The 22,815-nt window shown below is 44.0% G+C and overlaps 1 pseudogene across 1 annotated transcript; it reads left to right on the top strand.

Annotated features, from left to right (window-relative positions):
- Positions 1–14,360: 14,360 nt before the first annotated feature.
- Positions 14,361–14,876, top strand: LOC311628780 (small ribosomal subunit protein uS15-like; annotated as a pseudogene). The gene has a single exon. The product of its transcript is annotated as a small ribosomal subunit protein uS15-like (transcript).
- Positions 14,877–22,815: the final 7,939 nt, after the last annotated feature.

Below are 22,815 nucleotides of genomic sequence, written 5' to 3'. Positions count from 1 at the left end.
TGAAGGGGACCAAGAGTTCATACAGCCCAGCCTCTTGTTTCACAGGTCAGGAAGCTGACCTGGGTGGTTAAGGAACCTGCCAATCACAAACCAGTTGCATGCTAATACTGTTCATCTGTAAAAGGATGTGTTTGGAACACGTTAGAAAGGCTCTTTCTAATCATTAAACTGACTCTGATTCTAAAACCATAAATCTATATTTTACCCATTTTAAATTTAAAAAGTACTACATTTGGCCCGGCCAGTGTGGCTCAGTGTTTGAACACAGACCTATGAACCAGGAGGTCCTGGCTTGATTCCCAGTCGGGGCACATGCTTGATCCCCACTTTGGAGCATGCAGGAGGCAGCCAATCAATGATTCTCCTCATCATTTATGTTTCTATCTCTCCCTCTCCCTTTCTCTCTGAAATCAATAAAAATATATATTTTATAAAATACTACATTTGATTCAGTTGAATGCATTTTAAAAAAAAAATTATCGATTTTTCACAGAGAGGAAGAGAGAGGGATAGAGAGTTAGAAACATCGATGAGAGAGAATCATCGATCAGCTCCCTCTTGCACACCCTCCACTAGGGATGTGCCTGCAACCAAGGTACATGCCCTTGCCCGGAATTGAACCTGGGACCTTTCAGTCTGCAGACCGACGCTCTACCACTGAGCCAAACTGGCTTCAGCTGAATGCATTTTTGAGACTCAGAAATCATGAATGCAAAATTATTGTTGTGGGGTCGAACCCTGGGTTTAAAATAAGACCACCAGAGGCTGATGATTGATTAAAAAAAAAGCAGGCAAGGATTTATTGAACTGGCCAGGACGGCCAAGAGAGCACCACAGGCAGGTGGCCACACTCACGACAGCACCGTTTCAGGTGTAGGCAGTCCTTTTAAAGGTCTAAACCACAAGAATTTTCCTTTGTTCTAAATTCTAAATTCTAACGGCTGGGAACAACCCTCAGGGTCTTTCCCAGCCACATCCTGCTGGACATTGGAATGTGGCCCTATCTTGCGAATACAGAAGCAGAGCTCAGCAGTTAATCTCTAAAGGTTATCTACAGTTCCTACCCCTGAAGCTACTGAGTCAGTGGGAATCAATCTCCTGTGGTCCCGGTCCCAGGCACAGGCCCAGTCCCCGGCCTCCAGGTCTCTATCTGGGAGCTGAGGTACCTACCCTATTGTTTAAGCAAGAAAGTGAGTGCCGAAGCCAGAATAGCAGGGTTAAAATTCAAACAGCAGTTTTTACCCAAGTATGGTTGCTACCATATTTCAATTATGTCCCCACAATTTTCTTGACTTCGATGCTTATGAATAATGAAGCCAGTGAATAAGAAGTTTCATCAAACCATCAGAAGCTAAAATGATTTTTTTTTTCTAATTTTCAATTATATGACTCGATGTCCTGTTTTTACTGATCTTAATAATGTTTCCAAACTTTTAAAAAGCCCCCAGAGAGATAAGAAATCAACTGAAGGACTTGTATACATGCATATAAGTACAACCAATGGACACAAAACTCTGGGGAGAGAGGGTATGTACAGGAGGGGGGGACATTGTTATATGTACAAAAATAATAATTAAATTTAAAAAATATATTAAAAAAAGAATTTTAGTCTTCTATTGACAAAAAAAAAAAAAAAAAAAAAAAAAAAAAGCCCCCAGAATACCTTGTCATGGCAAAGTTGAGTCATGCAGCTCATGTGCCAAGAGCTCAGCCTTAGAAAGTGCACTCTTTGCCTGATTTAGTGGGGGGAAACCTATGTGAGATCAGTGTGTGTGGGGGGGGGCGGGGGGGAAGGTGAGTATATGAGTGTACTCATATATCATTTCTTTGAAAATAGGAAGAAATGTCAAATGCGTGTATATGTGTTAGGATAAACTGTGGCATCATCTTCCAATTATGCCTGGTACCAGACTATACAGACTTAAGAATCTGCAGGAAGGTATCAATGAATTGCTTTTGGACACCTATTAAGATCTAAGTTAGATAGTAACCCAAAGCATGTGCCGGGTGAAAAGATATTTTTATTTTATTATTTTTAAATATATTTTATAAGCCAGAAACATCGATGAGAGAGAAACATTGACCAGCTGCCTCCTACACACCCCCTACTGGGGATGTGCCCACAACCCAGATACATGCCTTTGACCGGAATCGAACCCAGGACCCCTCAGTCCGCAGGCCAATGCTCTATACACTGAACCAAACTGGTTTCGGTGAAAAGACATTTTTATAATGTATCATAAGACTTGGAAGGTGAAATTGCACAGTTTAAGAATATATGTTTGCCCAACTGGTGTGGCTCAGTGATTGAGTGTCAACCTATGCACCAAGAGGTCACAGGTTCGATTCCTGGTCAGAGCATTGGGTTTCAGGCTCCACCCTAGTGGGGTTACATGTAGGAGGCTGATGATGGATGATGTTTCTCTCTCATCAATGTTTCTATCACTCTATTCTTCTCCTTTCCTCTCTCTCTAAAAGTCAATTTTTTAACAAGTGAAATAAAGATGTTTCCCATTTAACAACGAATAAAAAAGAAGAAGAAGAAGAAGTAAACATGATAAAATGAGAACATATTTCTAAGTAGTCAGGGTTTTTCTTGAATGTTGTAAGCCTGTGCCAGGAGCTCATAAGGGAGCATAGAGGACCGTTTCTTTGTTTCTGAGCAATCAGCGGCTTCTCCCTCTCTGTTCCCAAATCCTCATCAAATGTGTTTTTATAGCACTTGACTCATGGGAGGTCATCATTAGTTCCCAGTTCGTGGCCCCGTCCAGGCTGCGAGTGCCTGCGGAAGAGAAATGGTGTCTTAACTGTCCGGCTGTGCCCAGGGTCTGTTGGTGCCTCAGGTTCGGAAGGTGACTAGGGAGCCACCTTTCTCCAGTCCCTTCGGTGACGGCAGCAAAGATGCTGAGGGTGGTGCGGGTGCGGAGAGGCAGCTGAAGTCATGGGGACTGGGAACAGAACAGATTTTTCCTCCCAGGCAGCCACGGGTAGTTAACAGACATGTTACTCATCCACACCTTTCCCCATCCAGCCCTGTCTGCGGCGTGGGAACCTCCAGCCTCTGGATTGTTCCGTGAGGTTGCTCCCCTCGGCCTCCCTCCCCAGCCGGGAGTGCAGCTGTCACTGTGAAGCACCTGTCCTTACTCAGAACACAGAGTGAGAGCAGCCCCGGTCAGATCCCCACAGCTTTCTCGAAACCCAGAGCATGACTCACACACAGCAACTGAGAGAGAGAGAGAGGGAAGTTTCTCCAGAAAGAGAGTTTTGGAAACAGAGATCCTATTGGGCCTCTGCTAGGACAGACCTCGGGTTTTGCCTTGACCAGAGGGACCTGCTCCCCACCCCCCATAACTCTGCCCCTGCCTCTCCCACATCTCCTCTAAGAGCTGCAATCCTGAGCCACCGGCCCAGGACGCTGGGCCCACAGCCACGCTTCACCCCTCCCCATTCCCAGAACGGGAACACTGAGGGTCTGTTCCAGTTTCCAGAGCCCGGTCAGCAGTGCCAGGGGCCAGGTGTGTGGCCCTGCACGCCAGGTCAGGACGGGAGGACCAGAGCCAGCTGGACAGTCCCTTTTTAAGGTGCAGCTGGAGTTCTTTGGGTGAGATCCCAATAGTGCCTGCCAAAGCCGAGCTGGCTGCCCTGTGGCTGCCTCAGAAGTTGTGCTAGAAACGTCTCCAAAGATTGTCTATTCTCTTCCTCCCTAAGTTGTTGTATTTTCGGGTGTGTGTGTGTGTGTGTGTGTGTGTGTGTGTGTGATTTATTTTTTGTTCTTGAATGAATGGGAACTTGGCTTTTCTCTGCGAACAGCTTCGGGTCTCACAAAATGCTCGCTGCTACCAGGTGGCAAGTTTTCTGGGGCCTCTTTTCCTTTTGTCCATCTAGTTCCCTTCCCCCATCCCTTGATAGTAAAGACATCTAGTAAGGCCCCAGTAGATACCGACTGAGTCAGCGAGGGTCACATTAGCATGGTACTCTCTGTTTTACAAAGCAGTTTCATTTAATCTTCTCAGGAGAGGCGGGCCCGCCCTCTACATTCACGGGTCTGGCAGCTGAAAGTGTCTGGCGAGCCCTTGCCTTCTCTGAGGAGGAAGAGAAAACCGGACGTGTGTCCCCATAAGCCCCACCACAGAAATGAAAAGACTGAGGCCACGCTCTGGGGCCTCAGGGACCCGGGACGCAGTCCTTCCACAGAGTTGAGGGGAGAACTACCCTACGGGTGTCATATTGGGTGCTACTGTGCGTTAGGCACTGTTGAAACCAATTATTTACATTTAATCCACACAGGGGCTTGGTGAACAGGGCAGTCTTCCCATTTCACAGATGGGAAGATGGTGGCCCAGAGATATCAGCTCACTTCCCCAGGCTCACACAAGTGAGCTTCAAGACCCAGTCTCACCATCTGCAGAGAATAATTTCACCTTTCATTTGATTCTGTGTCTAGCCCATTTTCATTAGAGCAGGCTCCTCAGACTGTGGTCTGTGGATCAGGGTCTAAAAAATGTTACCCGTCTGCCTAGAGGTAAATACAAAAACTACGACTGACCACTTAAAAGGCAGGGCCTGGCCGGTGTGGTTGAGCATCAACCTATGAACCAAGAGGTCACGGTTTGATTCCCAGTCAAGGGACATGCCCAGGTTGTGGACTTGCTCCCCCAGTGTGGGGTGTGCAGAAGGTAGCTGATCAATGGTTCTCTCTCATCAATGGTTCTCTCTCTTCCTCTCAGAAATAAAAAAATAAAAAATAAAAACTTAAAAAATATATTGAAGGTAGGGTTTTTCAACATCAGCACCAATAATACCTTGAGTCCAACAATTCCTTCATGTGCGAGGCTGTCTGGGCACCTTAGCGACATTGAGCAGCATCCCTGGTCTCTACCCTGAGATGCCAGTCAGCACCACCCTCCTCAGTGTAACAGCCACGAATGTTTCCAGGCATTGCCAAGTGTGCCCCGGGGGGCCAACGCACAGCTCCCCACCCCCGCTGAGAACCACCGTTTAAAAGTAATTTGACAGAGGAGTTTTATGTCTGTCTGTTCGATCTAATAATAAAAATATTGGGCCCTGAAGTCTTTGTTGTTTGTTAATTTCATTTTCCCAGTAATTCGTTTTTATTGATTTTATTAAAGTATCGGTCTGCAAGGCATTGGGGAAATAAAAAGCAAAATGAAGCTTCCCTTTCACCATCAATGGTTTGAGAAACCCTGTTTGGGGGAAGAATGCTGCCAGACACCCCAAGTCCTGTCAGTTCCTGGCCTATCTTGATCAGTGGTTGGGTTTGTTAACCTAAATACAGCCTTTTAATATTTTAATTTTCTTTTAACATGCTGCACAGACAGCTAGATTATGTTCAAGCTCTTTGCAATACTATTTTCATTATCTATGTTATCAACTTCAGCTCTGTATATTAATCTCTCTGATTACAAAAGCAATATATGCTTATTATCAAAATCAAATATCACTGAAATATATAACAAAATGTAAAAATACCTTATAATCTCACTCTGCCCTGCTCCTCATCACTCGACTGTGAAGTTAGTCCTCCAGAGTTTTATGCATGTGTGTGCACCTATACATGTATATGGATATACATATTTATTTTAAACAAATGGAATCATGTTGTATGGTTTGTCCTATAACTATTATCCTTATTAGATAGTAAAGGTTACATACAAAATGCCAAACAAAGGTCTCTGATATTACAACAAGAACAATTCAGAAGGATCTATTTGGAAAGCAAAGAATTCCTCCACACATATCTCCAGATTTTAGTTACGTGAACACCCACCAATGTATAGCCATCTGGTAGTGTATTTATTTCCTTGAAGTTCACCCAAAAGGGTTGTTCTCGTGCAGTATTTATTAAAATGTATGTTTTCTAACATTATTGAACAAAACAAATATTTCCCTGGGCCAGCCTAACCATCTTAACTGTAAATTGCATTATGTGAAATGCAATCAATATTCCCCGGGTATGCGGTGCTCCTAACATATAATTCCAAACCACGTCAGTCGAAGCAGAAGCCTGCATGAGATGTAACAGGCTTTGTCTTGTCTAGCTATTGTTCAGACTTCTCCATCCAAACCCTGCAGTCTGCACTGAGCATTAATTATCACCGAGAGAAGGGGACATGTCATTAACAAAAAACCACCGGTGACAGTCATAGGCAAAGAAATGGCACTTTCCGCTTAGATACCCAATCAAGCATTCCTTCAAAGAATATGTTTCCAGCATATTTTATATTCTGTGCTCTGGGCTCGGTGTTATCGGAAATGCAAAGATGGTTAACGTGCAGCCGCTGGCCTGGTGCACGTTTCTTAGGAGATGGTGTCTCTCCTTAAGAAAGAAGATACTTCAAAACATGCTGTTCTTTGGTGAGTTAAGCGCAGGTACTGGACCTCAAGCAGCAGTTTTCTACTTAGGGACACATTAATACCTCCTGCTCAGTGTAGATGCCTCTTGCCTAACACAGAATAGAATTTCTTTAAGTTTTTTAAAGTGAATTTATATTAAATGAATTCTTCTATTAAAAAAAACAAAAAACAAAAAACAAGGCTTTCTAGGGGAAATAAACAACACACACACACACACACACACACACACACACACACACACACCAGAAAAACAAAAAAGCACTATCTCTGAATGTAAGAAAAAAATAATTTAAAAAGCAAGCATCTAAAAACTGCATATTCAGAAAATGAGTGCTGAACAGTGTACAGCATTTAGCAAGCACTTAATAAATCTTCATTGTTGAATTAGCATATTAACAACAATAATATTGGCCATACTTTTAAAATCCCCCTTTGTCCACAAAAGGCTCATGCACTTAGTAAAGCTGACTCAGAAAGCGCCAGCACTGCAAAGGGAGCCAGTCTAAGTTTATCCAGAAAAAGCCCCAACAGTAACCACGTCTCCCTGTTCCACATCCTCACCCCACCGGAGATATTGTCGTTTCTGGAATTTTATTTAGGATTTGATTAGGTTCTACTTTACCCTCAAGCCACTGTGCATATTTAGCTGTGTCTCCAAAGCAGTTTTTTAAAATAGGTTTTGTTTTAATTCCTCTTCTAGAATTTAGATTCATCTTACCAATTTATTAAGTAAAGAGATAGTATATAGAATAGTTGATTCATTTCCTAAGACTACAGACTCTAATTCCTAAGCCTTAATATGAGTAATCTGATTTCTAAAAACACACCTAGCTTGCCCTGGTCAGTGTGGGTTCAGTTCCCAGTCAAGGGCACATACCTGGCTTGCAGGATCCATCGGCCCCAGTAGGTGTATTTGTGGGAGGCAACTAATTGATGTGTCTCTCTCACTGATGTTTCTCTCTCTCTCTCTCCCCTTCTTCCCTTCCACTCTTTCTAAAAATCAATGGGAAAAATATCTTCTGGTGAGGATGAACAAAAATAAATAATAAATTAAATACACCTATCTCTTCACTAACCTGGTGAATCTGACCCAACAAACACCTTTCCTCTCACTGAGGAGGCAACTCAAAGACCTCTGGGACTGTCACTGTCATCACCAGGTGACCAGAGACCGTGGGTGCACACAGTCTAATAGAAAATGCACCCTTATGGGTACAGAAAACGTTCAAAGCTATCGGAGCGCTAAATTTAAGATGACACATTGTTGGAGCAAATTTTGAAATGAATACTAACTCTGCAGTGCATAACTGAGCCTTTCCTAGTGGTTCTTCACTTTTTCCACAACAGCTTGTATGCTCTCTCTCCTCTTACCCCAGAACTTTGTTAAAAAGATAAGCTTGAGCCGAAACCGGTTTGGCTCAATGGATAGAACGTTGGCTTGGGGACTGAAGGGACCTGGGTTTGATTCCGGTCAAGGGCATGTACCTTGGTTGCGGGCATATCCCCGGTGGTGGGTGTGCAAGAGGCAGCTGGTCGATGACTCTCTCTCATTGATGTTTCTAACTCTCTATCTCTCTCCCTTTATGTACAAAATCAATAAAATATTTTTTTAAAAATTTTAATAAAAAAAATAAAAAATATATAAGCTTGATAATTCACCCAAGCCACTCTACTTTTTTAAAAAACAATTTTTTTAAATTTTTTGTTTGTTTGTTAATCTTCATCTGTGGATATTTTTTCCATTGCTTTTCAGAGAGAGTGGAAGGGGCGGGGGCAGAGAGAGAGAGAAACATGGATGTAAGAGAGACACATCCGTTGGTTGCCTCCCACATCCCCCACCTCCCACCCCCAACTGGGGCTGGAGAGCAAAACCACTACCCAGATATGTGCTTTTGACCAGGAATTGAACTCACGATCCTATGGTGCACGGGCCAGCTCTCTAACCACTTAGCACACTGGCCAAGGCTACAACTCAACTTTTGATGTCAGGCGCCTGGGGAACACTGACCCATTTGCTTTTTACTCAGGTTGATACATGTCTGTCTGTCTGTGTTTCCCATATCTTCTACCTCCCTCCCCTCTATTTAAGAAGTCTTATTGCTTCCAGCATTTCTCTAGCTTTCTCTATTTTTCTTTCTGCACTCACATTTTATAGCCAACAGCTTGAATCTAATAGGTAGATCAGAGGTTTGTGGAAAAAGAACCCGTAAGAAGAGAAAAATAACTTAAACCACTACCATAAATTCACTGTAATCTTCAAATTTATATGCTCAAATTTATAGGGCTTCCTTGTTGCAATGGACGTCTGCAAAAATTCTGAGACAGTCAACTGATGGTATCATCACACCTAAACCTTGAACTCACATACACTACTCAGTGCACACACACACACACACACACACACACACACATACACATACAAACACACTGACACAAACACACGCTCCCATATATATATGCGCACGAGCACAATTACACTCTTACACACATTCATACACTCATACACAATCACTTAACATATGAGGTTTGAAGCCTATAGGAATTTAAATAACATTGGCTGATACAGTAGCTCAGACTACCACAATTTTCTGGGCTGGCAAAATCCACAGGCGAAGAGCCTTAAATGTTTTAATGGTAGCCAGCAGTCTGGTACTACAGGGACCTGCTGAGGAGGGCACCCCATTGGAAACTTCCTTGGGATGTCTCTCCTGTAACAATCCAGATTGGTTCGACAGGTTCTAGGCCCAGGTCCTCCTTCCAAAAAAAATTTTTGGGCACCCAAAACTATTACTTACCAAGGTCATAAGATGTTTTTAGGGGAGCAGAAACAGAAAGTGAATCATTATAAGTTTAATTTGGTGGGGAGGGAAGATGATAGATAACTCAAGGTCCAGCTTTGGCATGTTGTTATGCATTGAATTGTGTCTCCCAAAAACTTATGTTGAAGTTCTAACCCCCAAAACCTCAGAATGCAACGTTATTTGGAAAGAGGTCTTTGCAGAGGTAATTACTTAAGATGAGGTCATATTGGTGTAGGGTGGGCCATTAATCCAATCTGACTGTGTCCTGAGGAAGAGGGAAGACAGACACACAAGGAAACTCCATGTGATGATGGAGGCAGAGGCAGAGGAGGAAGTAAGATTCGGATCATGAAGCCACAAGCCAAGCAAGGGTTCCAGCAACACCACCAGGAACTGGAAGTGACTAGGAAGGATCTACCCAGAGTCTTAGAACATGAACCTGATGACTCCTTGATGAGAAAACTCTGCCCAGCTGCAGTGGCTCAGTGGTTGAGTGCTGACCTATGAACCAGGCAGTCAGGGTTTGACTCCCAGTCGGAGCCCGGGTTGTGGTCTCGATCCAGTGTGGGATGTGCAAGAGGCAGCCGATCGATGATTCTCTTTCATCATTGATGTTTCTGTCTCTCCTCTCCCTTCTCTCTGACATGATTTTTTTTTTTAACTGGAAAACTCTGGTTATATTTTGTCTGTTAATTCCATTATGCAACAAGCCTAGGAAGAGTAAGGTGGTGATTAGCTGTGTCATTTGGCATTTCATGTTTCTACTCAAGACAAGTTACTGTACACTCTGATGGCCAGAGTTACAAGTTCAGGAAGCAACGGTAGAAACAGCACTTATCTAAATCCTCGAGTGGAAGACCCATCAAGGACACATATCATTTAAGATAACCTAAAACTGCCCTGGTCAGTGTGGCTCACTGGTTGGGTGTTGTCCCGTACACCAAAAGGTTGCTGGTTCCATTCCTGCTTAGGACATGTGCCGGGTGATGTTTCTTTTTCTCCCACTCTCTAAAAATCAGTTTTTAAAGAATCTTAAAAAAAAAAAAAAAAAAAAAAAACTAAGTCTATCTACCGTGTTCTTAAGAACTAACCTTTCTCATTTTCTAGAAGGTCTAAGTGTCTGATAATACCAGCTGTGTTGAACTTGGTATTTTGCCTTCCTTTAATTCTTTTATTTTTTTCCCTTTAATTCTTTTAAATCCACAAGTAATTTGTGAATATATTCTCCATTTAAAATATTCAAACAATAAAGAAAACAAATAAAAGATTCAAACAATACTACCCTGTTTCCCTGAAAATAAGACAGTGTCTTATATTAATTTTTTCTCCCAAAGTTGCGCTAGGTCTTATTTTCGGAGAATGTCTTATTTTCGGGGAAACACGGTAGATACTTAGGGGAAACGTTGAAAGCCCCCTCCCCTCCGCCTGTCCCCACCGTCCTGCTCAGAGGTAACTACTGGTGATGGCATTTACATGTGTGTACACGTGCGTAGGCACACAGGAAGTTTTTTTTAAAAAAAAAAAAAATAAATGTCACATCTGTTCTAACTCCAAACCTCCATATGCCCGTAGGCCTTCCTCTTCCTCTTAGACACATCCCACATTACACAATCTGCATTTTTTCACAAGATAAGATCATCACATAGTGCTCGAAGAATTGTGTCCTTTTAGGGGTTAGGTTGGGAGTTCAACAGGGGCTATCTGTAAGTGCTATTTTAAAGCAGTTTGTATTTAAGTTTAGGACATGTTCATTATCCAATTACACAGGTCCTGAGACACATGAAAATAGACATTGTAGCGGAAACCGGTTTGGCTCAGTGGTAGAGCGTCAGTCTGCGGACTGAGGGATCCCGAGTTCGAGTCCGGTCAAGGGCATGTACATTGGTTGCAGGCACATCCCCGGTAGGGGGTGTGCAAGAAGCAGCTGGTCGATGTTTCTCTCTTATCGACATTTCTAGCTCTCTATCTCTCTCCCTTCCTCTCTGTAAAAAATCAATAAAATATATTAAATAAATAAATAAATAAATAAAAGGATCATCACAAATTAAAAAAAAAAAAAAAAATAGACATTGTAGAGAAGAAGGTAAGCTATACCTCCAAAACCAGCAGCATCTGAAGTCCGCATGAAAGTCCCAAATGCTGTTTATATGTCACTATCACATCTGCAAGTTCAGTGATTAGAGTTAAGTTTCCAGCCTAAGTATGGACTTTAAGAAGATTCGAAACTACAAACTGAACAAGTCATCAAAACAGTTCCCTCTTCACTTTCGCTTGTCACCCCCCCCCCCCCCCTTGCCTGTATAGGCTCGCATGCCCAGAGTTCTTCTGAAATCCTCTTTCCCTTGCTCTCTGCACACAGCCCATCACCAATGCTCTTCCTGGATGTGTGTTGGCTTCGACCTTCTTTTTCTCCGCAGACCCAGCCTCTGCAAATTGCATCTGTCACGTCCTGACCAGGCCTTTCCTGCTCTGCGCTCTCTGGCAACTTGGTGCCCTTGAAGACCTCCAGGCTCAAATCCTGTTTGCCATTCCACATGAAGTGGGCCCGGCAGTTTTCCGGGGTGAAGAGTTTAGGTGCCATGCAATTCTCATGAAAACAATGTGGCCGTGACTTAAAAAGTGGGCCACTCCATCAGAAGGCCCCAGTATTGTTTATAATGAGAATCAGTACTATAGTTCTATGGGAAAGGAGATCCATAATATTCTAACATAATCTCAAGGGAACCTCTGATGCCACAAAATAAGCATAAGAACCACTGACTTTAAATATTAGATTCTCTTCTGGATTTCAACACTGGCCAGAGGAAATGAAATTGTTTTTTCATCCATTTCCTTATTAGAATAAAGTTGACCAGGCCAAGAACTGAATGTGGTCAGGGCTACACAGGAACATGACCCTCCAGGATCAATCCTTCATCAGGGGAGATCACCAGATGAGCATTCTCCTAGGTAGCTGAGCCTTCCTGGGGAAATGCCATGGTTAAACTATGGTTCAAGGTTATGACCATGGTGGGGGTTTTTTTAAAATATATTTTATTGATTTTTTTACAGAGAGGAAGAGAGAGGGATAGAGAGTTAGAAACATTGATGAGAGAGAATCATTGATCAGCTGCCTCTTGCACACCCCCTATTGGGGATGTGCCCGTAACCAAGGTACATGCCCTTGACCGGAATCAAACCTGGGACCCTTCAGTCCACAGGCTGACGCTCTATCCACTGAGCCAAACCGATTTCGGCATGACAATGCATTTTATAGTCAGGTTATTTTCAGGATTTCATTGCTAACAGAAGCCAAGGTAACTCATAGGATGAGACAGCACTTGCCTGTGAAACTGTTGGAGAATCACCAAGTCTTCCTGGGTCAGAATAATTGGCAATGTACTTGACCTCCTGTAATGACTTGACCTCCTGTAATGACTGAATAGTGGCCCCTTCATAGTCCACATGTGCTATGAAAGACGTCTCCATTCGGAGCCTGTGAATGTGACTTATTTGGACAAAGGGTGTTTAGAGATGTACTTATGGTTCAGTTGGTTGGTGATCATCAGGTACACAAGAATGTTGTCAGTTCAATTTCCCGTCACAGCAAATACCTGGTTGCAGTTTCCATACCTGGTCAGGGCATGGATAGAAGGCAATTGACCCATTTCTGTCTGACTGTCTGTCTCTCTTTCTCTCTCTCAGCATGTCCTCGGGTGAGGATTACAAAAAAGAATCTCAAGATGAGACCTTCCTGGATTAGGATGTGCCCTACATCCAGTGATAAGCATCCTTAGAAGAGAAAAAAGGCAATGTGAGGACAGAGGCAGAGATTGCAAAGATGAGTCTACCAGCCAAGGGATGCCAACAGTTGCTGGCAGCCTCCAGAGGCTGGGAGAGAGACAAGAAACAGATTCTCCTTCAGAGCCTCCAGAAGGAACCAACCCCGTCAACAGCTTGGTTTCAGACTTCTAATCTCCAGGCCTGGAGAATACTTTTCTGTTCTCATAAGCCACGCACAGTTGGTGGTAATTTGTTACCGATACCCTAGCAGGTAACCACCCCTCCTCTTTCTGTGGATGCACCATTTTCTCCTGTTCCACTGCTATCCCTCTCAGTCTGTCCTCAACATGACAGCCAGAGTCAGAGTCCTCCTTCTGCTGAAAGCCCCTGCTGGCTTCCCTCTTCTCCTGGTACTGTCCCTGTCACTTCCTTCTCCTTGAGGGGGTGGAGGGGGGAGCTAACCAGAAGGCTCACTTCCTCACTCCCTCGAGCTGTTTATTTAAAAATGCCCTCTGTGAGATCTTCCCTGGCCACTCTGTTTCAAACTAAACCTGCCACGCTCCCTAGCTGCTTCCTTCCTTAATTTCCCCCCATAACACTGACTACCATCCAGCATGCTATGTCTTGTAGTTATTTATTTTACTTTGTTGTCTGTGAACCTCAACAAAGTGAGGTGGTTAGTACTAGATACGCTTCTGTTGAATGAATAAATGACTTGATGATGTTCATCCAGTGGAACTCTCTAGGTCACCGTAAAAAAAATTTTTTTAATTGATTTCAGAGAGGAAGGGTGAGGGGGCTGGGGGGGGGGGGAGGAGAGAGAGAGAGAGAGAGAGAGAGAGAGAGAGAGAGAGAGAGAGAGAGAGAAACATCAATGATGAGAGAGAATCATTGATTGGCTGCCTCCTACATACCGAAAACTGGGAATAGAGGCCACAACCCGGGCAGATGCCCTGATCTGAAATCGAACATGGTTCATAGGTTGACACTCAACCACTGAGCCATGCTGGCTGGGCTCTACGTCACATTGAACTCTTCCATCTCAAGTCTCACTCCCCACACTGACGTTTATCTAGACTTTCTGATTCTTTATTTCTGATGGCTTCAAATCTATTCCTTCCTCCTTTGGGTCATTGCTGCCACCAGCATTTTGCCCAGTGACCCATAAGTTAGTTTCTTAAATAGTCTAAATAATGCCTTAGGTATTCTTCCCTAGGTATATCCTAAATCCTAAATTGCCACTGTCATGGTAATATTCCTGAAAATAGCACTTTGATAATATATCTCTCCAACAACAACAAAAAAAAAACAAAAAAAAGGGGGGGGGGAGGGGCCACAATGGCCCTGAAAGATGAGATTGTGAGTGATATTTAATATATTCTTGTCATTAGAATAAGCTATTGAAACTAAAACCTGAGCCAGTTCGCCGCCATCATGGGTCGCATGCACGCTCCCGGGAAGGGCCTGTCCCAGTCGGCTCTGCCCTCCCGCCGCAGCGTCCCCACCTGGCTGAGATTGACGACGTGAAGGAGCAGATCTACAAACTGGCCAAGAAGGGCCTACCTCCCTCACAGACCGGTGTATATCCTGAGAGACTAACATGGCGTTGCACAAGTACATTTTGTGACGGGCAATAAGAGCTTGAGTATTCTCAAGTCTAAAGGACTTGCTCCTGATCTTCCTGAGGACCTCTACCATTTAATTAAGAAAGCTGTTGCCGTTCAAAAACGTCTTGAGAGAAACAGAAAAGGATAAGGATGCTAAATTCCGTCTGATTCTGATCGAGAGCCGTATTCACCACTTGGCTGGATATTATAAGACCAAACGAGTCCTGCCCCCCAATTGGAAATACGAGTCATCCACAGCCTCTGCACTGGTTGCATAAAATATCTATGCACTCGAGCAATAAAATCATTGTTTAACTAGGAAAAAAATGAAAGAAAGAAAGAAAGAAAGAAAGAAAGAGAGAGAGAGAGAGAGAGAGAGAGAGAGAGAGAGAGAGAAACTAAAACCCCAAAATGGCTCCTTCTTGCCTACACGACAGCTCTCCATCCAAAGTGTGGCCCCTCCCCACCCCCCACCGTTGTCTGATGTCCTGAGCCCCCGGCACCTCCCCTCTGAACAGGCTCTACCCTCTCTGCATACACCAAGCTGAACCCCGATCGCACTTCAGTGAAAAAGTCTCCCTCCAACCCCACGAAAGGCAACCAGATGGGCTGAGCAGTTCCGAAGCACGAGGGGTTACAGATGTGGTCAGATGGAGCACATATGTTACAGTCAAACCTCTGACCAAGTAAGAATCCCCAGCGGCAAACACCCCAGGTCTCAGTTACATTACTCACTCCCAAACTCTGGAACACCTTCCCTCGCTCTATTATTCTTAATTTGAGTTTGGACTGTTGTACTGGTTTTTCTTGTTGCTTGCTTTTTTTTTTTAATGCTGGCACGATCATTGGGCTTTACTATTAAATAAACCATAAGAAATCTAAAATGCAAGCCCGACCTCTGATGATAAATGAGATTGGTTTTTCAAAACCGTTCAGATTCACCAGAAGCAACTGCCTTTTAACACTCCTCTGAACTCCCACCTAATTATTTTTAGGGCTTTGGGCTAGAAAGCAAATTACATTATGTTCTTCTAAAAGTATATGCTTACAGAACCGTCTGTAATCCCGTCAAAGCGATCTTTGCAAGTCACTACTGGAATATTTAATGTTATAAATTCTATTAGATCATAGAGTTACAGGGCTGGAAGTGATCTTGAGAACTGACAGATCCCAGATCTGACAGATCCCTGCTGTTCTCAAAACCACATCTGAACGAGGCCAGAAAAATAAATGACCAAATGCATCTGTTCCAACATTCCTTTCTGCTTCCACCTCCCCAAGCAGTAAAAAATATTTTCGTGTCGAATGAGAACAAATCCACAAACATTTAAATTTAATCAGGGAATTGGAGAAGAGCTTTCCAGGGTCCATGATAATTTCCCTTACTGTGCACATCTGTAGGAACCATAAGTGAACACTCTGAGGCGGGCCCTGCCATGTCCACTCATCTCGTCACCAGTTAACCAGACAGAGAAGCCACTGGGAAGCCAAACACAGTTAACTGAGTTGACCACACTCATGACAGAAGCTAGCAGAAAGAAGAGACAGAATTGGTGGCATTTATATTAAAACAAGGGCTTCTTATTACCAAGGCTAGACTCATTCTAACTTGGGCAAATGCTAAGGAGCATTTTTCACACGGTGAAGGCAGATCAGGCCCTCTCATGAAATGAAATGTATACCAGAAAGTCACAGCACCACCTTCATTGCCACCCCACTCCTCCACCAAACCCTTGCTTGCTTTCCCCCCCTCTCCTCAGACATTGGGACCTCACAGAACCTTCTAACACCTCTCAGTCAGAACTGCCAGACAGATGCATTCATCGTTCCTTCATTCAGCCTGTGGTTTTTGAGGGCCTCACTGCTCTAAGCACTTGACATAATGTTCTTCTCTCTTCTCATCTTCACTGCGCGACTCACACGCGGATACTGCCGTGATTACCATTCAGTTGATAAGGGAATGGAGGCACTGAGAAGCTCAGTAACTTGCCTCCAGTCACAAAGCTAGTTAGCAGATGGAAGAGACTTGCACCCAGGAAGTGCAGCGGCTGGCCACGTGTTCAGGCTGCCTCCTTCCGTCTCCTCACAGGCCTGGGGCCCCCTGGTGGCTGCGAGGAGCAGTGCTCAGTGTTAGGAAGAGGAAGACCTAGAGCTCTTCTGGGGGGTGGAGAATAGCTTCTCCAAGGGCAAGGCATTAAACTCAGGGCCAGCAGACAGGCGAGCCGGCAGTGGAAAGAGACAGAGAAGAATGTTCAGGCCAGCAAACAAATCCATTCATTCATTCATTCGTTCATTCATTCATTCATTCGTCCAGGGTATGACACCACACTGCCAGTGAAGGCTGCTTTTTGGGAGGTGTTAGCCTTGCAGCCCACTCCCTGGGCAGGAAGCAGAGGTTGATATTCACATGCTCATTAAGCCGGTAACCACGAATTTGCTGACCCCTATGCTGCGCCACTGTTAGTGTCAGCTTGGCAAATGGGTAGGAACCCTTCCTTCCCTTTCTTCTGAGGTCTTCGCACGAAGGCACTTGGCAGGTGAGGCCAAGTCCGGACGAAGGTCCTTCCCTGGATGTACTGGTCACTAACAGCCTCTGTAAGACAAGAGGCCCGGTGGTTCCTGGTGCCCTCAGAGCGATGGCAGAGCGGCGGTCTAAGGCGCCTCTGCCGCTGTGCGGTGGGCTGCTTCTCCTTTTTCCGCGTCCCGCACGGAAAGGGAGAAGGGCAGGTTCCCAGGTGGAGGAGCTGGGGATTAAGAAAAGAAAGAAAGAGACAAGAGGCAGAAATAGATCCAAGAGCTGGGTGCTGGGTGGAGACTGTCACTCGGATGGAGGGACAGTCAACACCCACCCCCACCACCGACAACACATTTATTGATTTCCAGAGGGGGGGTTAAGGTAAGGTGACCAGTTTTAACATTGACTGGGGCGGGGGGGGGGGGGGGGGGGGGGGGGGGTTGATGAAACATTTGGTCTATATGGAGCAACAAAAATTTTCATAGAACGCAAAAATAGTATTGTAATATATTTTTTAAAATTTCAACATAAGTACAATTTACAAATATAATAAATAAATAAAAATTATGTATAGTTGTGTCACGTCCAAGGCCGGCGCTAGACTTTTTGCCGCCACTATAAAATATAAATAATACGAATACTGTCTGCTAAATTCAAGGAAATTTATGTATTTATGAAATAAATTACTTACCTAAATTATCTGAATAGCTGATCTGTAATGACATCACTTGTTTAACTAGCTTACTAGCACGCAGTACGTTGTGTATCGTTGACAGATACAAAATGTTTTCGTCGTTGCCAATCCCAAAAAATGCCATTGTTCATTAAGTCCAAACAATGGTGGTCGAATTCTAACAACTGATCAACAATGCGAACTGCTAACTGTAAAAACGCTTGGCTGTGCACTTTCTGTATCTTTCTTCTGCTTGAGTTGAAACGTTTATTTAAAGATCGGGCAATGCAATTTGCTTTCTGGTTATCAGTGCTCCATGGAACCTTGGCCCCGGGACATGTTTTGCCAAGAAGAAATAGATTATAGGTCAAATCGTCTTAATGAAGGCTGCACACAATTTATTTTAGGGATTTTACAGCGTCAGCTCCAAATGGAGCTCATCGGTCTCAACTCGTCCCCGTCGTCACTGACTCATAAACATTCTCCGCATCAATAGCCCTTGTTCCATAGTCCAGGCACCGGTACCAGGACCTGTCCACCCCACAGTGTGAGCCCAAAACCTGGGAATTCATTCTGACTCCTCTCTTTCCCTTATCTCCTAAAAAGGCATCTCCAAATGTCTTCTCCGTTTTCACTGCCATCACTCAGCAGCACCAGCATCTCTCCTTGAAAACAATACAGGCCTCCTGACAGCTCTGCCTCCATCCACCTGTTCTCTACAGAGCAACCAGAAAGATCTCTGCAAACGTGTCAAGTTCACTCCCCTGGAGGTACACAGTCCAAAATCTCCCAAAGGAGTCTAAGTTCCATGGAGATTTGACTTCAGCCGGGACTTTGACCAGTTTCTTTAATGTTTCAGGCTCTTGCTTTTGCCACTCATCCCTTAACCTGAGCAGCAGCTACCCCCACCTCCACCCCCAAGTCTCTCTGAGGGCACGCACCCCCTGCTGGATGTCCCTGAATCCCCTCATTGACAGGCTGACACCCTCGGTGCTGGCCATGCCTTGCTCAACGTCTGTTTTCTACACAGAATGAACTCCCCTGGGCAGAGACTGTGTCTTGGATTGCAGGCTCTACCCCTTTGGAGGCCTAGCTTGGAAGGCATTCAATAAATGCATCTGAATGAATAATAGGAAAGGGAAAATAAAAGGGGGGGAAAAAAGCCTTTTATTCATGGCTGGTGAGGCTCAGTGATTATCGACCTATGAACAAGGAGGTCATGATTTGATTCCCGGTCAGGGCACACGCCCGGGATACAGGCTCCATCCCCAGTAGGAACATGCAGGAAGCAGGTGATCAATGATTCTCTCTCATCATTGATGCTTCTATCTCTCTCCCTCTCCCTTCCTCTCTGAAATCAATAAAAATACAGGTATATATTTTTAAGTCAAAGATAAATATTTAAAAAGAAGAAAAAAAAACCTTTACACTTTACATAACTCAGAATTTCCCGAATGAAACTGTCCACAGAATCCTTTTTCTCATTCAGCCCACCGGGCTTAGCTTTTCCAAATCCTCCAGGAGAAGGCGGATCCAGCCCAACGCTCTCCTTTCACAGGAGATTGAGGCTCACAGAGGTGAAAAGAGCAGCCCAGTGAAGTCAGCGCTCTCAGATGCTAGTATTTAGTTAGGTGCCTGCTCCACTTTTCACAGGATGTGGTCCTGGGGAAGTGGTTTACTTTCTCTGACATAACTACCTGATGTGATTTTTGAGGGTGAAAAGAGATAATACTATTGTAGTTAAGCTCTTCGCACAGGTGGTACATCTCAATAAAACGTTGAAGAGAGCGACTTAACTTGGGGACCGAAGACAGAGGACTAAGACTATTTCTCTAAAGACCTAGAGCTGAATTCCGCCCCTCCCCCCCCCCCCCAACCTCCTTAACTTCTAGGAGGAGTACCCGTTAGTGCCTGAGGACCTGTGAATTAAGATAACAAAAGGCCGAGTGGTGGTGGGGGGGGGGAGGGAGGGGGGAAGCCAAAGCTTATTATGTATGTAAAGCTTATCCATGCTGGAATATTCAAAGGGATATAGAGCTGATATACCTAATTTAGGAGGGAAAAGGAAGGGAGAGGTAAGGCCGAGGTCGGAGGAACAAATGGGTTTCTTTAGGAGAGACAGATGGATTTTCCAGAACAGAGATAAGAAAGCTTGTGATAATGTTGGTCTCTACAGGTTTGAGAGGACTTTCCTGCTTTCTTCGGAGCCTTAAAACTTCCCCAGAGAGGAAGTAGACCTTTATGAGTAGACCCACCCAGAGAGGGAACTTATAGCAGCCTCATTTCCCAGAAGCTGCTGCTTTTGGTCAGAGGAGGGAAACTCCAAAAAGCGGGTTTTTTGGTTCATCTGTTCATTCTCAATTGCTTCAGCTCAAAATAATTTTATGCCAAAGTGGCATATTTTGGGGTGGTAGATCCTCATTCCCTCCAAGTCCAATAGCATTACAAAGGAGGGGGAAATGTGTCCTACCAACTACTAGATAGAGATACCAGCAATGTAATATAAATGTAAATTATTATACAAACTACAATGATTACTACTATATAAATTCCCATCTTAGTCAAAAGACAAAAATCCCCAAATTTATAAGGTTGTCACTAGGATAATTATTAGATATCTTTTATTAAATTTGAGGTTTTCTCTATTTTTCTGAAATTCTCAACCCAGCCTCAATATTCCCAATTTCCAAAGTTTTTCTCACTAATCACAATAGGTAATTAGGAAGTTAGTTTGGGCCTTTTTCCTGGTTTTGTCTTTACAGGAAGAAAGAACAGTAAGTTACTAGAAAAACCCTAAAACATATTAAATAAGAGCTTTTGTTTGAGTAAGTGCAGGAAATCTATCAAACTTTCCCAAAAAAGAGTTGTTTTTTTTTTTAAAAAAAATACAAAAAAGGTGTGTGTAGGGGGGGAAGGCAGGGAGGTGGGGGATGGGTGGAGGTGGAAGACATAGAGGGGATAAATGGTAATGGGAAAAAATAAAATAAAACAATTTTTAAAATAAAGTAAAATAAAAATACAAAAAGAAAAACTGTCCTTGGAAAAAAATTAGCTCATTGCACTATTCCGAAAGGTTTTTTTATTACATATATTTCATATTTTAGTTTTGGGGGCATCATTCCTTTGATATATAAAACCAAGCTTCAGTCTCATATCCTCAGGTCCTCAACCAAAAACCCCGTAAAGGAAATAGCTTCACGTTTTGTTGGCAAAGTTTTCTATGTTAAAATATTGGAGATAATTTCTCAGTTTGTCCTTAAAGTTTCAAAGGTTTCATTTTCCCAGTCCTTTAAAGAAATGGGTTTTCCCTGCTGTGGGTTGGGGGGAAAAACAAACTCATGGGTGATTTAAGCTGCTGGATGCCTCCCTTTTGGCACCGGCGGGTCCCGGGTGGAACCCCAATGCCCAGAGGGGCAGGGGCAGTCCTGCGGGAGCCACCGGTTCGCCTCCCCGGACCTCTCCCACTCCCGCCCCGGAGGGCAGTGGGGGCACGGGGATTACTGAGGACGGGGCTCGCGGTGATGAAATGAAGCCCCGGTGGTACCTGCCAGCGCCGGGAGAGGGAGAAGAACGGCCCCTTCCCTCCCCCGGCCCGGCAGCCTCCCGCGGCCACGTGCTCCTGACACTGACCCGGACAGCGGGACCGGGGGCGCTGGGGCGGGAGTCGAGCACGTAACGTGCTTTGCTCGGTCTTAGAGCCGGTCCCGCCCGGCTCCCCAGGGCGTGGCTCCCAGCGGACCAGCCAGCAGTCCTCACCCAATCGCCGCTGCCAGAGACCCGCCCCTTTTACTTTCCTATTTAGCTATGCACTACCCACAATGCATTTGGAAAATGACATGCCAAAAAAAGGTTAGTTGTTCACATAATTCTTAAAAAGACGGCTATAAAAACGGCGATTTTGTTATAGTAACATTCTATTTAATAGGAGAGAAGTACACATATTTTTCGTGGTTCTTACATTAAAACATTACAAACTCTTCTAATCGTAAAAGGAATCTGAATTGGCACTATAAATACTCAGGGACCTACAAGTCATTGCAGTTGGTCCGAAGGTTGTGGGTTATTGTTAAGCTGATTAACATTGTCTCCCTCCACACAACCACACTTGACTGACTTCGTATTTTGCCCTAATGGAGAGAGAGAGCAGTTGCTCACACTGCTTACATACATTAGTCGAAATATATTTGAAAGTAACTTTTAGTTTATTATCTGAAAAGAAAAAACATTCAAAATAGCCTACTTATTTATATTTTCTAGTAAAGGTAATTTCCCAGCAGCTGTTAGGCATTTACCTGTGCGGGGGCGGGGGGGGGGGGGGGAGAAATTAAAGAATGTATTTGGGTTTTATAAATCTTATCATGGAAATTATTAATTCATAAACAACAATTAATATCTACAATAATAAAAGCATAATATGCTAATTAGACTGGTTATCCTTCCGGAAAACCTTCCAGACAAAGCCAGGGCTACAAAGGAAGCTTGGGTAAAAAGGAAGAATCTCCTACCATTTGAAACAGCATAGAGCTGGAGAGCATTATGCTAAGCGAAATAAGTCAGTCATATCACATGATCTCACTCATTTGTGGATTATAATGAACAGCATAAAACTGATGAACAAAAACAGATTCAGAGACTGAGAAGTATTGATCAGATGCTCAAGCCTCTAAGGGAAGAAAGGGGAGGGTGGGGGAAGGGGAAGAGATCAACCAAAGGACTTGTATGCATGCGTATAAGCATAACCAATAGACAGACACCAGGAGGTAAGGGCATGAGCGGGGTTGGGGGCAATGGGGGTATAAGGACACATATATAATCCCTAAACCAATCAATAAATAGCCCTAGCCGGTTTGTCTCAGTGGATAGAGCATCAGCCTGTGGACCAAAGGGTCCAGGTTTTGATTCCTGTCAAGGGCATGTACCTCAGTTGCAGGCTGCTAACTAATTCATGCCATGGTTGGGGCTTGTACAACCAATCAATGTGTATCTCTGACATCGTTTTCTCTCTGTCTTTCCCTCTCTCTTCTACTCTTCCTGGAAAAATATCCTTGGATAAGGATTAACCAAAAATAAATAAAAGAGAGG

Source organism: Pipistrellus hanaki (genome assembly GCF_964339955.1).
Source record: "Pipistrellus hanaki genome assembly, chromosome: 10".
Taxonomy (NCBI): Eukaryota; Metazoa; Chordata; class Mammalia; order Chiroptera; family Vespertilionidae; genus Pipistrellus; species Pipistrellus hanaki.
Note: the sequence above shows the minus strand (reverse complement) of the source record. Positions and strands in the feature narration are given on the sequence as shown.